Here is a 14899-nt window from a genome sequence, read left to right as displayed (position 1 = left end):
TGTGGTATGATGTGAATGCTGATGTTTTTGTTATTTTGGAATTGGTATAAGAGAGACCTCAGGAGAAATGGACCTTGGTGTAGTGATTGTAACAAGGTCAACCAGGTGGACCTCATAGAATATGAATTTTCTGAGGAGGGCTGTTAATCTGTTCCAATCAGGGAACCCTGGCTGACAGATCAGAACAGGTGGGTCAGACATCCTATTCACTCTGATAGCTGGCTCTGAGAGAGCTAGAGCATTGTCAGCAACTCTCCACATATAAATAAAAGGTGGTTTGGTGACAGAATACCGGCCTCTGTGCAATTATTTCACTTAGTTGATGAGTATTTTAACCAGAAAGACTTGAACTTACCTGCAATCTTTATGGCCTTAGGATGACCCAAGAGCTGAAATTACAATTGTGATCACTAATGTAATGTTAGAAAATGAAGATGCTGCAGGAAATATGCATTTAGAAAAGTTGGTCAAACTTTTAATAATGTTTTTCTAAAAACTATTGCACAAAATGGACAAACCGAGGCTGTTGCCCTAGCTCCTGGTACAGACCTCACCCACCCCTAGTGCATGTTTCCCCCCTTCTCTCAGTGCAGGCTTTACCCTGCTCCTAATACAGGCCTTGCTCCACTCCTTGTGCAGGCTTTGCAAGGCCCAAATCCCAACACCCTCTCCCTCAAAACACATGCAGACACACCACTTGAAGCCTCCTCCCTCTGCTCTTGGTTCGGATCTGGTCTGCTCCACTTCAGGCCTCTCCTTGCTCCCAGTGCAAGCCTCAGCCTACTTTTTACAGTCCACCCCCAAAATGCTGGGAAAAGATCAGATTATAGGAGGTAAAGGTGTGGAAGAGTAAATAGGTGTACTTAGTATTGAATAGAGCAAAGCTTTCAAGCTCAACTCAACTCAATGTCAGACAACTGTTGTGCTACTTTTCCTTCTTTCGAGCATGCTTTTAGGTATAAAAATTGAATTAACTACAGTAAATAATGTGTGGCAAAGCCATCAGAATGATTTTCATTTTGGAAACGAAATTTGTGAAAAATCTGCTTCAGTCAGTGGAGGAATGTGTGTTTAAATTTTCAGTTCTCATTTAAAGAGATCTCCTGATTGAGCAAACACAAAGTGCTGGAGAAACTCAGCAAGTCTGGCAGCAACTATGGAGAAGGAAACAGAATTAGATTACAAATCCAGTGTATATGACTTTTCTCTGAAACTGAAAGTGGCTGGAAAAGCAGATAATGTTGTACAGTTAAATGTTTAAGTGTGAATAGTAGATGTTAATAATAGAAAACAAGTCAGCTCTTTTAAGAGCAAAGCCATGCATACAAGACACGGGGCTTGCAGTGGTAATCAAAATGGGTTAAAACTAAGATTTCATCTCTGAGTTGTTCAACTCCATGTTGATTCCTGAAGACTGTAAAGTACTGGTAAACAAAGTGCTAATCCTTCTGAGGAAGGGTCACTCGACCTGAAAGGTTATCTCTGATTTCTCTCCACAGATGCTGCTAGACCTGCTGAGCTTTTCCAGCAATTTCTCTTATTGTTCCATCCATGCACCAGCCTCTACGCTGAAAAAGTTCTTTTTGATTTTTTTCTTCTCTTACCTTAAATCTGTGCCGTCTAGTTCTGGATTCCCCTATTCTGGGAAAACAATATGGCTGTTCACCCTATACATCTCCCTCATTATTTTATATACCCTGTATAAGACAATCCCTCAGTTTCCGAAGTTCTAAGGAAAAAAGCCCCAGCCTATTTTGCCTCTCCCTATGGCTCAAACCCTCCAATAGATTGAATACCATACAAGTAAACACTGCTTCAAGTGAAATTACAAATTGGATTAAATGCGTGACTGGGTGACCGCTAGAACACCACCAATCTGTCAGACTGAACAACTGTTATCTTTAGCTGGCGTACCACCACAGAAGAAGAATAATACAGATCTGTGCTAGATTTCTGTGGAGCTGTAATAATGCATATACCTTGCACAACTCTTTAGAAGCTCCAAATCGTTGGATTATACCTCAATTGCAAAATCTATCCCCTGCTTATAGGCAGATGATGGTAATAAGCCAATCCCAGGTCAAGGGAGAAGAGATGATTGAGCTTGTATGTCCATTCAAAGCCACTATTAAGTATACCAGTCTTAAAAATCACTTCAATTGCCTTAACGGATCTTGAGAGCTCTGCAATATGCACCCAGAAAATGTAACAAATAACAATGGTCTGTTGTTCATTGCTCAGCTTGGTGCTGCTATGTGGACAGATATTGAAAGGGGAGGATCAGGAGAAGAAGCAGAACCACCTGCCCAATCCTCCTTCAGAGGAGGAGGATCGTGATTGTTCAGAGCATGAAGTTGAATCTATGAATTCAAAAAGAAACACATAACCCAAAGAACTGTAGATGCTGGAAATCAGAAACTAAATCAGAAATTGCTGGAAAAGCTCAGCAGGTCTGGCAGCATATGTGGAGAGAAAGCAGAGTTAATGTTTCAGTTCTGAAGAAGAGTCACTGGATCCAAAGCTCACTTTCTCTCCACAAATTCTGCCAGACCTGCTGAGTTTTTCCAGTTATTTCTGAATGCAAATTAGTCTTTCAAGGATGTCAAGTCCATAGAGAGACCTGGTCGGGATATTAGAGAAAACCTAATCTACACAGAATGTACATAGCAGTGACGGATTGATGATCATTATTCCAATCCCAGACCTCCATCACCTTCCTGGCTGTATAACCAACTTTACCATCTTTCCTTGCCACATATTTATATTGATTCATTGATAGGTACTGCTGACTAGTACAGCATTAATTACCTATTCGTAATTGTGTAGAGGGTATTTAAGAGTCAACCACTTTGTTGTCGTTGATGTGTACTCTCATGTAGACTGCACTAGGTAAGAAGGCAGACCTCCTTCCTAATTATCTCCAAACCTGTTTCCTCTACAACCTATAATAGTGTGTGTGAAGCAGTATTTTCACATATGCTGAAAATGTGTTGCTGGAAAAGCGCAGCAGGTCTGGCAGCATCCAAGGAGCAGGAGAGTCGACGTTTTGGGCATGAGCCCTTCTTCAGGAAATGAAGACCTTCTTCAGTATTTTCACATAGTTGATGTTGAGTACCGGTATAAAGGATATCACAGGAGTGCTTTCAAATGTGATGGCCTCCATACCTAAAGCACTATCGTTGAAGTGTTTTTTTAAATAAAACTATACCTGTCTCATTTACAGTGATTGTGAAATAAATGAGCCAATATTCTCTGAATGCATAGATTTTTGGGAGGTGGGATTCCACTGCATCTGTATTTAAAACCATATTCCACAGTGTGATCATCACAGAAGTATAATATCAGATGACATAAGACAGGAATAGAAGTAGACCATTCATCCCATCAAGTTTGCTCCATCATTCAATGAGATTATAGCTGATCTGATAAGTTACAACTCCACCTTCCTATCCTTTCCTAATAACCCCTGATTCCTTTATTGATTAAAAATCCGTACATCTTAATCTTGAATATTCTTAATGGCTTAACCTCGACAGCCATCTGTGGTAAAGAATTCACAGATTCACTACCCCCAGGAGAAATTCCTCCTCATCTGTCTTCAATAGGCAACACTTTATTTTGAGCTTATGCCGTCTGATCCCTGACTTTGCAAGAACGAGAAAGAGTCTTTCTGCATCCTTATGATTCAATATGTCACTTCCCATTCTTCTAAATGTCAATGAGTACAAGCCCAATCTGCGTAACATTTCAGAAGAAAGTCCCTTCATGCTCTGAATTAATGTAGTGAAACTTCTCTGAATTGCCTTCAATTCCATTATATTTTCCTTCGATATAAGAGGACTGAAACTGTTCAGTGTTCCAGGTGTGCTCTGACTAGTGTCTTCATTCAATAAAAAATGCAAGAAAATGCAATATATTATTCAGGAATAATGTTGGTATCTCCATCCTCTCTTCAGCTATCATGTTATGAGAAACATGGGCATGCTATAACTGTTACCTTCTTGGTATTATGATGCACCACACCAAATTCAAACCATGTTAAAGAATCACGTCAAATGAATTATATTGTGCATATGTTTACAAGTGCAAACTGGATGGAAAAATCACCTATGCCATATTTGAGCTTATCATTTCTTAACTTTACTTTTACTTCTGCTTTTCCTAACTGCTATCCTGACACCACTGACTGAGGTGAACGCAGTCTACTCAATGTATTACTCCATTGTCTTGGATGACCATTCCAGGCATCCTTTGAAAATGCAGAGTCTTGAAACAAGAGGGCGCAGAAATGCCAAGTTTGTTGGTTTGAGTTTATGTGCTAGAGGGTGTAAGGAGATATTGGTAACATTGGGATGTCCTCAGAATAAGGTTCAGATGCAGCTAGCATGTGTTCCTCCTCCATCTGGCTGCCATCCTAAGAGTAAGCAACTCCAGCAGGGAGGTTCGGGGGTCTCGTTCCCTTTTTGTATAGACACTGATGCACTGAGCACATGGCATCATTATCTTCTCCATGGGTGTGGGAGGTAACAGGAGAACTTAGAGGAAATCCCCATTGGAATGGGGAGAACATGTAGACTCCAGTCAGACAGTCACCCAGGTGCTTAGCGTTCTGAGGCAGCAGTGCTAACCACTGAGCCGCATTGCCCATGCCATCACGTATGTATTACTGATAACCCCGTGAGAAAATTTTTGAAAATGTAAAATTAGCACTCAGCTTTACAGATCACAATAGATTGTGTCCTCTTTTTCTGAATTGGTTGCAGTTCGCCTGGTCACCCTTTGGTGGCTCTTCTCCTTGACTACCTCTGATCTGGTTGGAGGGCCTTCTTACACCATCTTCATGGAAAAGCAGCTCTTACCTCCATCTGATGGCCTGGTGAAGAACCTGCAATAGGGATAGTTGGTTTTTCTCCAAAATATATAACACTTTTAAGCAATGGAGCATGTTAGTAGCAGTACATAACTTCCATGTTTGAATAGAAGGCTTTTTAAAAGGTATATAGAAATACAGCATAATTAGCTGTTAGCAGGTTTGATCAATACAATGTATATCCCTCATCACTAAATTTTGCTTCATTGGAACTTGGAATTTTAATTACAGTCTCTCAGCCTTCCAAGAGGGCACTGGCACAGTATGTAGTGTTTGGGTTCATTGGAGCCCATCCACTCCAGGCCATTTTCTCTATGTACCTTTCATCCTTTCTTACATTTTTCTTCATCTTTGAGGCTGGAGCGCTATTGGTGGAATGGTGGATTTAGCACAGCATGGACCAGGATTCTTGACAGTGGTGGTGCCTGGAGCCTGGACTCCCAATGGCAGTAGGCCTGGAGCCTGGACTCCCAGTTGCGGTATGCCTGGAGCCTGGACTCCCAGTGGCAGTAGGTCTGGAGCCTGGACTCCTGGCAGTGGCAGTGAACCCCCAGCAGCAGTAAGCCCAGAACATGGATTCTTGGTGGTGGCAGTGCCTGGAGTGGGATTCCTGGCAGTGGTAGGCCTGGAATCTGGACTATTGGAGATGTCAGTGAGGCAGGGCAGCAGAGCTAGGGTCTTCTGGGGCATCAGTGACATCATTGCTGATCCCAGAGCAGGATCCTTTGAGGACTGGAATCTTTTGCAAAGATTTGCAGAAGCCCTGAAGCCATGCCTGAGGCCCCAATTTGGACAGAAGGTGAACTTGAATTTGAATAATTTATTTTTACCCTTATTGTAACTCAAAATAATGCTGGATTGTGGTGACAGAATATTTTTTCCTGTATCTTCAAGGTATATGTAACAATAAGTTAATCATTTATTCATACAGTTGAGTGGGGATAGACAAAATGTAATTCGAAGTTGCACTGTTATCTGGTTAAGACATCAGAAGTGTCAACCTATTGGCAAAATCTGAGTCTGCAAAATGTATTTGACTTGAAATCTGTAGGGTTTGTATTGAACTTCTTAATCTTATAGTAGTATAATTTATTTTAATTATATATTAACTTGCCAGTTTCATAATTGCATTTTCCAGTAAAATAATCAACATTTTATTGTCAGAGAAACATTATGTTCAGTATTTCAAAACAAGTAACTGATTACAACAAAGAATTGCAATTTATAGATTTTTACTTTCATGCGCTCAGTAGAGTATCTCCTTGAGGATTGTGAAAAGAGAATGGGGTCTCCGAATTAGATGTCCTTGGACATCTTGGAGCAGGAAGGTTGCCTTTAAGGCCTGGGACCCTGGACAGCAAGCAGCCAACTGTCCGATAGACAATTGCTCTCTGGGGCCCTCAGAAATTGCCATGATGTGATTGCCACAGCTCTCTGGCTGTTGGATTGGGCTACCACCAAGGACATTAACTTTGGCCTATAGAGTTGTCACACTCTCAATAGAGACAGCATAAATTTTTTAGCAACTGTGCATCAGTTTTAACTAAAATGGCTGCATTTATTAACAAAACACAATACTAAGTTTCCCATTGCTTTTCCATTTCAATATATATTGAGGGTCCCTGATTTATGAATGTCCAAACTATAAGCACTTGTACTTGTGAGCAGGATTCCATACAGGCTGTATTAATAATTTAAAAGATCCAACATACCAACATATCTTCAGACTGATAAATAATACTTTTATATTGTCCTGTAATGTGTTCTGACTTACACAAAATTGCTTCGCAAGCGGACTTGAGAATGAAATCCATTCATAAATCAGGACCTGCCTGTATTATTCATCAGGTTACTAGCAAGCAGAGTTAGCTGAATTGAATGGAAAGACTCTTAGCCATCATTGAGTGATGAGCCCTTCCAGGTGCCAATCAATCATGCAAATGAATAATCAGCATTAAGTAAAATGGGTGTAAAGCTGCCTGCCCAGATTTATTTCTCACAGAGTTGGTCATGAGGATTAATGCCAAAATTGTACTGCGTTGAGACAGTAGTTGGTCAGGGATGGATTTATGACAGGTTAAGAGAGGTTTTGATTTTCATAGCGTCTTATTGATTAAATTGACATTCATCCAATTCAAGCAGTCTAAGACAAAGGAAAGAAATGAGAGCAACAAGCCAAACCAAAGTAAATTGAGAGAATATATAAAAAGAAGTAGGGATACAGTAGTTAGATTAGAGAAGAGAGTAAAACCCAGAAATAGGGAAGGGAACTATAACTGAGCGAAGGAGTGAATTATTATGTGAAAGAAGTAAGAGCAGGTAATTGGAGTGAGAAGGAACTAAATTAATGAGGAAAAACAAATGAAATGAGAATGTGGATAAATTACAAAATGAGGACAAAAAAGGAAAGAAAGACGAGGGAAAGAATAGATAGCTAATGAGGAAAGAAGGAATACAGCACTTGGGAATGAATAGCTGAAAATTTTAAATTATGGGATATAGAAAATAAGTGAATGGGGGAAGATAAAACAAAATGAATGAAAAAATGCAATCCAGATTTCAAACAAAGAGTTGGAAACTAAACAGGTAAAAACACACCTCAAAGGGACAAGTTTTATTATTCCTTCCATGATACACTTCAAGTGTAATGAAAAATATCATTGCACTGATTATAATTCTATGGATGATAATAATGCCCTTTCCCAGCTTGAGAGATTTGATTCTATCTAATTCACTCTCCTCCTTAGTGTGGGCTCGGTTTATTTGACCTGCTGGGAATCTAACCCACTGGTCGGGCCATCTAGTGGAGAGCCTCTGTTATTTTCTTGGTGGAGGTCCAAAGGTATTAACTGTTCTTCAGGCACTTAATGGATACAATCAGGCCTTACAAAGAATTTGGGTGGTGATGTGGTGATGTCCTGCCTGCCACTTACTTAGTTTTTTTTGGCTTGTAGAGTATGTGCATCGCTGCATGGGCCAACATTTATTACCCATTCCTACTTGCTGTTAAGAAGGTGGTGGTAAACTGCCTTCTTGAATGTGGGGTGCTGGAAAAAGTCAGACAACATCCGAGGAGCAGGGGTATCGACGTTTCAGGCAAGAATTCCTGATGAAGGACTTATGCCCAAAATGTCGATTCTCCTGCTCCTTAGATGCTGCCTGCTTTTCCAGCACCCCACTCTTGACTTTGGCTTCCAGCATCTGCAGTCCTCACTTTCTCCTGCCATTTTGAATGTTTTCAGTTCATCTGCTGGAAGTAGAACTAAAATGCCACTGGGAAGGGACTTCCAGGATTTTGACCAAATAACATTGACAAAAATAGCAGTATATTTCCAAGTCAGTTGGTGAGTCGCTTGGAGGGGAACTTGTAAATGGTGGTGTTCCCATGTATCTGCTGCCCTTATCCTTACAGATGATAGTGGCCATGAGTTTGGAAGGTGCTGTTAGAGGATCGTTGGTGAATACGTCTTGTAGATGTTACACACCGCTGTGACTGAGCGCCAATAGTGGAGTGACTGGATATTTGTGAGTGTGGTGCCAATTAAGCAGGCTGCTTTGTTCTGGATGGTGTCAGGCTTCTTGAATGTTGTTGGTTCTGCAATCATTCAGGCACATGGGGACTATTACATCACATTCCTGACTTATACCTTATCGATGGTAGACAGGTTTCAGGGAATCTGGAGATCAGTGACTTGTTGCAGTTTCCTGGTCTTTGACCTCTTCTTGTAATTACATTCGTGCATTTGTGTGGTTAGTCCAGTTGAGTGTCTGGTCAATGGTAACCCCCCCCCCAACCTCCAAATATCACTAGTAGGGGATTCGGTGAATTGAATGTCAAGGAAAGGTTGTCAGATTGTCGCTTACTGAAGATGATTATTGCCTGGCAATTGACTGGTATGAATGTTACTTGCCACTTTTCAGCCCAAGCCTGGATATTGTCCAGGTCTTGCTGCATTTGGACATGGACTGCTTCAGTATCTTGAGTTGTGAATGTTGGTAAACGTTGTGCAATCGTTGGTGAACATCCCTACTTCTGATCTTATGATGGATGGAAGGCCATTGATGAAGCAGATGAAGATGGTTAGGCTTAAGACATTACCCTGAGGAACTCTTGCAGAGATGACCTGGAGTTTAGATGACTGACCACCTACAATCACAATTATCTTCCTATGTGCCAGGTATGACTCCAACCAGCAGAGAGCTTTTCCCCGATTCCAACAGAGTCTAATTTTGCTCTGACTTCTTGATGTCAAACTTGGTCAGATGCACCTTTGATGCCAAGGGCTGCCATTCTCACCTCATCTCTGGAATTCAGTGCTTTTGTCCGTGTTTGAACCAAGGCTGTAATGAGATCAGGAGCTGAGTGGCACTGATGGAATCCAATTTGGACATGAGGGTGCAGATTTTTGCTGAACGTATGTTGCTTGATAATACGATTGATATTACCTTGAATCACTTTATTGATGGTTTAAGAATTGACAAATGGGACAGTAATTGTTTGGGTTGGACTTAGTTCTGTTCTTTGTATGCAGGACATGCTTGGGTAATTTTCCACATTGTCAGGTAGATGGTCGTGTTGTAGCTATACTGGAACAGCTTGGCTAGGAGTTTACCAAGTTCTGGACCACATCTTCAGTATTATTGCTGGAATATTGTCAGGGCCTATAGCCTTTGCCCTACCAGTACCATCAACTGTTTCTTAATATCATGTAGAGTGAATCAAATAGGCTGAATACTGACATCCGTGAGGCTGGGACCTCTGAAGGAGATTGTGATGGATCCGCCACTAGGTATTTGTAGTTGAAGGTTGTTGCAAATTCTCCAGCCATGTCCTTCGAACTGATGTGCTGGGGTGGGAGACAATGAGGTCTGCAGATGCTGGAGGTCAGAGTTGAGAGTGTGTTGCTGGAAAAACACAGCAGGTGACGCAGCATCCAAGGCACAGGGAAATCAATGTGGGCTGTGCCCCGAAATGTCGATTTCCCTGCTCCTTGGATGCTGCCTGATATGCTGGGTTGTCCCATCATTAAGTATTTTGTGGAGCCTCCAACTTCACTAAATTTTCCACCAGCACTCTCGACAGGATATGGCATGACTGCAGAGCCCAGGTCAGATGTTTTGTTTGTGTGATCACTTAGCTCTATCACTTGGTGCTTAAGCTGTTTCGCCTGCAAGTAATTCTGTTTTGTAGCGTCACCAGGTAAGACCTCATTTTTACGAATGTGTGGTGATGCTCTTGTCATACCCTGCTACACTCTATATTGGCCAGGGTTAATCCTTTGTTTTAAAGGCAATGGTAGAGTGGAAGATATGCCATGCCATGAGGTTTCAGATTGTGTGGGAATGTGATTCTGGTGTTGCTGTTGGCCCACAGTGCCACACAGATGTCCAGTCTTTAGTTGCTAGATCTGTTCAAAGTATCATTTAGCACCCAGTCTGATGCCTAGAGCTTACCATTCCTTGTCAGCACCAGTTGGGGTGGTGGCAGCTGTCAGTACTGCACCAGTGTGACAATATGTGCCTTTAGGATGGATTTGTTCTGCCATGTTCCTCTTGAATAAGTATGTTGTCAAACTGATGCCAAGATGTTTTCTCCATGGAAAACATAGAAAGTAGATTTATTATTTTAAAAAATTAGACAAAGAATATTTCAGAGAGAGTGCAGAATATTCTGAAAGAGGAGAGGGAGTAGCAGGCGGTCATTGTGCACATTGGAAGGATGAGATTCTGAAGGAAGGATACAAAAAGTTAGGCAGGAATTTAGAAAGGAAGTCCTCAAGGGTAATAATATTTGGAATGCTCCTAGTGCTACTAGTGAGGGTAAGAGTAAGAAGATAAAGCAAATAAATGCGTGGCTGAGGAGCTGGTGCAGAGGAGAAGGGTTCTTATTTTTGGATCATTGGAATCTCTTCTGGGGTAGAAGTGACCTGTACAAGAAGGGTGGATTGCACTTGACTTGGAAGGGGACTAAAATACTGGCAGGGAGACAGTTGAGAGCTGCTCAAGAGCACTTAAACTAGTAAGGTGGGGGAATGGGAGCCAGGGAGATAATGAGGAAACAGATCAGTCTGAGACTGGTACAGTTGAGAAAAGGATCAAGTCAAACAGTCAGAGCAGGCAGGAATAAAGCAGAGAAGGAAGGTGGGACTGATAAATTAAGCTACATTTATTTTAATGCAAGAGGCCTAACAGGGAAGGCAGACTAATTCAGGGCATGGTTGGGAACATGGGACTGGGATATCATAGCAATTGGTCAGACAGCATCCAAGGAGCAGGAGTTTCGACGTTTCGGGCATGAGCCCTTCTTCAGGAATGAAGAAGGGCTCATGCCCGAAACGTCGAATCTCCTGCTCCTTGGATGCTGCCTGACCTGCTGTGCTTTTCCAGCAACACATTTTCAGTTCTGATCTCCAGCATCTGCAGTCCTCACTTTCTCCTATCATAGCAATTGCAGAGATGTGGCTCAGGGATGGACAAGACTGACAACTTAATGTTCCAGGATATAAATACTAAATGAAGAATAGAAAGGGTTGGGGTGGGGGTTGTGGCATTTTTGATAAGAGATAACAATAGGGCTGTACTTATGGAGGATATTCCTGGGAATATGTCTAGGGAATTATTGGGGTGGAACTGAGAAGTAATGGAATGATCACCTTATTGGGATTGTACTATATGTGCCTTTAGGATGGATTTGTTCTGCCATGTTCCTCTTGAATAAGTATGTTGTCAAACTGATGCCAAGATGTTTTCTCCATGGAAAACATAGAAAGTAGATTTATTATTTTTAAAAATTAGACAAAGAATATTTCAGATATTTCATATCTTCCCACTTGTCAGCGGGAAATTGACAAACAAGCTTGTACGGGGATCTCAGTTATGGTTGTAAGTTTGCTCGCTGAACCGGCGGGTTTATTTTCAAACGTTTCATCACCATGCTAGGTAACATCATCAGTGAGCCTCCAGTAAAGTGCTGGTGTTCTGTCCCACTTTCTATTTATGTGTCTTGGTCTCTTAATGTGAGCGATATCATTTCCGGTTCTTTTTCTCAGAGGTTGGTAAATGCACTCCAAATCATTGTGTCTATTGATGGAGTTCCAATTTGAATGTCAGGGTTCTAGGATTTTCCGTGCATGTCTCTGTTTAGTCAGTCCTAGGATGGATGTGTTGTCCCAATCGAAGTGGCGTCCTTCTTCATCTATATGTAAGGATACTAGTGATAGTGAGTCATGTCTTTTGGTGGCTAATTGGAGTTTGTGTCTTCTGGTGGCTAGTTTTCTGCCTGCCTGTTCAATGTAGTGTTTGTTACAGTCCTTGCATGATATTTTGTAAATTACATTTGTTTTGCTGGTTGTTGGTATAGTGTCCTGTAAGTTCATCAGAAGCTGTTTCAGTATGTTGGTAAGTTTGTGGGTGACCAAGGGGTTGGAGTAGTCTGCTAGTCATCTCCAAGATGTCTTTGACGTACAGTAGTATGGCTAGAGTTTCTGGGCATGTAGTGTCTATTTGTTTGGATTTGTTGTCTAAGAATCGGCAGACTGAGTTTACTGGGTAGCTGTTCTTCTTGAATGTTTTTCTTCTGATGCTTATAGTTCCTGGGTGCTGCAGTATGTTGTGGCCCATTTAAATGATGTCCTGATGCATCTGTTTGTGGGTGTTGAGATGATTACTTCTAGTACCTGTTCTATGCGTCTTGCTTTCTTTTAGACACTGGTCTGCAGTTCTCCATTAACTGTTCGTTCCATTGTGACATCTAGGAAGAGGAGTCTGCTGTTGTTCTCTTCTTTTGTGAAATTTATGCCAGTAATGGTGTTGATGATGATGTAGGTTTCCTCTAATTTGTTCTGTTTTGTGATGACAAAGATGTCACTAAGGTACTGGACCCAAGGTTAGGGTCAGATTGTTGGGAGGGCTGTTCATTTGAGTCTCTGCATTACTGCTTCTGCTAAGAAGCCTGATATTGGTGATCCCATGGATGTTCCGTTGATTTGTTTGTTGGTCTTGTCATTGAAGGTGAAATGGGTAGTGAAACACAGGTCTACTAGCTTGAGAATGTTGTCCTTGCTGATGAGGTTAGTGCTGTCAGCTGTTTGTGCCCTTGGTTCATTTAGTAGTGCAGTCAGTGTTTCTTTGGCCAGGCTGATGTTAATTGATGTCAGTAGGGCTGTTATGTCAAAGGAGACCTTTATTTCGTCCTCTTCTATCTTGTTGTCTTTGAAGATGTTCCTAAAGGACTTGATGAACCTAAAGGACCCAATACCAACAACCAGCAAAATGAACGTCATTCACAAAATACCATGCAAGGACTGTAGCAAACACTACATCGGACAGACAGGCAGAAAACTGGACACCAGAAGGGGCACAAACTCCAACTAGCCACCAAAAGACATGAGTCACTATCACTAGTATCCTTGCCTACAGACGAAGAAAGACACCACTTCGACTGGGACTATGCATCCATCCTAGGACTGGCGAAACAGAGACACGCATGGGAATTCCCAGAGGCCTGGCATTCAACTCAGAACTCCATCAACAAACACATCGATTTAGACCCCATTTACCAGCTTCTGAGAAAAAGAACCGGAAATGATATCACTCACTTTAAGACACCAAGACACATAAATAGAAAGAGGGACAGAACATGTGCTTCACCGGAGGCTCATTGATGATGTTACCTAGCATAGTGATGAAACATCTGAAAACAAACCAGCTCAGTAAGCAAACTTACAAGTTGAACCTCAACCTAAGCTATGAATCTTCTCAAAAATCACATCTCAGTTAATTTTGAGAATAGTAGGGTGACTATGGTAGGGGATTTTAAATTTCCAAAATAGACTGGGACTGCCATAAGGGTTTAGATGGAGAGGAATTTGTTAGGTGTGTACAAGAAAAGTTTCTGATTCAGTATGTGGATTACCTACTAGAGAAGGTGCAAAACTTGACCTTCAGAAATATGTCAGGGCAAGTGACTGAGGTGTCAGTGGTGGAGCAGTTTGGAATGAGTGACCATAATTCTATTACTTATAAAATGGTGATGGAAAGGATAGACTAGATCTAAAAGCTGAAGTTTTAAATTTTGACAGTAATAGGCAAGAACTTTCAAAAGCTGATTGGAGGCAGATGATCACAGGTAAAGGGATAGCTGGAAAATGGGAAGCTTTCAGACATGAGCCAACGACAGTCCAGAGACAATGTGTTCCTCTTAAGAGAGGTAGGATACAAATGCTACAGGAAGGATAGAAAGGTAGGCAAGAGAGGAGGGGGAGTGGCATTTTTGATAAGGGATAGCATTGAGGATGTTCCCAGAAATACATCCAAGGAAGTTATTTGGGTGGAACTGAGAAATAAGAAAGGGGTGATCACCTTTTTGGGATTGTATTATAGACGCCCTAATAGTAAGCAGGAAACTGAGAAACAAATTTTTAAGGAGATTTCAGTTATCTGTAAGAATAATAGGGTGGTTATAGTAGGGGATTTTAACTTACCAAACATAGACTGGGACTGACATAGTGTTAAGGGTTTCGATGGAGAGGAACTTGTTAAATGTGCACAAGAAAAGTTTTTGATTCAGTGTGTGGATGTACCTACTAGAAAAGGTGCAAAACTTGACAGACTGTTGGGAAATAAGGCAGGGCAGGTGACTGAGGTGTCAGTAGGGGAGCACTTTGGAGTGAGTGATCATAATTCTATTACTTTTAAAATAGTGATGGAAAAGGATAGACTAGATGTAAAAGTTGAAGTTCTAAATTGGAGGAAGGCCAATTTTGACAGTAATAGGCTAGAACTTTCAAAAGCTGATTGGGGGCAGATTTTCACAGGTAAAGGGATAGCTGGAAAATGTGAAGCCTTCAGAAATGAGATAACGAGAATCCAGAGACAGTATATTCCTGTTGGGTGAAAGGAAGGCTAAAGGCTGGTAGGTATAGGGAATGCTGGATGACTAGAGAAATTGAGGTTGTGGTTAAGAAAATGAAGGCAGCATATGTCAGGTATAGTCAGGATAGATCAAGTGAATTCTTAGAAGAGTATAAG

The 14899-nt window shown here is 41.4% G+C and overlaps 1 protein-coding gene across 1 annotated transcript in view; it reads left to right on the top strand.

The window, feature by feature from the left end:
* Positions 1–14899, top strand: part of LOC132816192 (electrogenic aspartate/glutamate antiporter SLC25A13, mitochondrial) — a 187810-nt gene that overhangs the window by 126398 nt on the left and 46513 nt on the right. The gene's annotated exons all lie outside the window — the stretch shown is intronic.

Source organism: Hemiscyllium ocellatum, chromosome 5 (genome assembly GCF_020745735.1).
Source record: "Hemiscyllium ocellatum isolate sHemOce1 chromosome 5, sHemOce1.pat.X.cur, whole genome shotgun sequence".
NCBI classification, from domain to species: domain Eukaryota; kingdom Metazoa; phylum Chordata; class Chondrichthyes; order Orectolobiformes; family Hemiscylliidae; genus Hemiscyllium; species Hemiscyllium ocellatum.
Note: the sequence above shows the minus strand (reverse complement) of the source record. Positions and strands in the feature narration are given on the sequence as shown.